The sequence below is a fragment of the Penaeus monodon genome, chromosome 21 (genome assembly GCF_015228065.2).
Source record: "Penaeus monodon isolate SGIC_2016 chromosome 21, NSTDA_Pmon_1, whole genome shotgun sequence".
NCBI lineage: Eukaryota > Metazoa > Arthropoda > Malacostraca > Decapoda > Penaeidae > Penaeus > Penaeus monodon.
Genome location: NC_051406.1, coordinates 12,012,105 through 12,012,510, shown reverse-complemented (window position 1 = coordinate 12,012,510; position 406 = coordinate 12,012,105).

The following is a 406-nucleotide window of genomic DNA, read 5'->3' as shown; positions in this document are numbered from 1 at the left end:
CCATATACATACATACAAACTTACCTTCGTAAATTATTTTACGTAAATAGTAGTTTACAGCAATGGTATGAAATAAACAGAATATTAACATTTATATACATTGACTTAAAAAAGATGAAGGAACATCATTTTCATATGAAACTAAAATGCAGGACCTTACATTGGTAATTTGAAAATGTGGGTTGATTGTGATCATGACAGCATTAGTGTACATATTTGAGAGTGATATAATAATGTATTACGTACAGGTTATGATAATGAAAGTTACCGTACGTACATTTGTGTTAATGAAGGTAACCGTGCCGTACATTTGTGATAATGAGAGTTACTGTACGTACATTTGGGTTAATGAAAGTTACCGTACGTACATTTCTGACAATGTTAGTATTATAGACACTGATAAGCG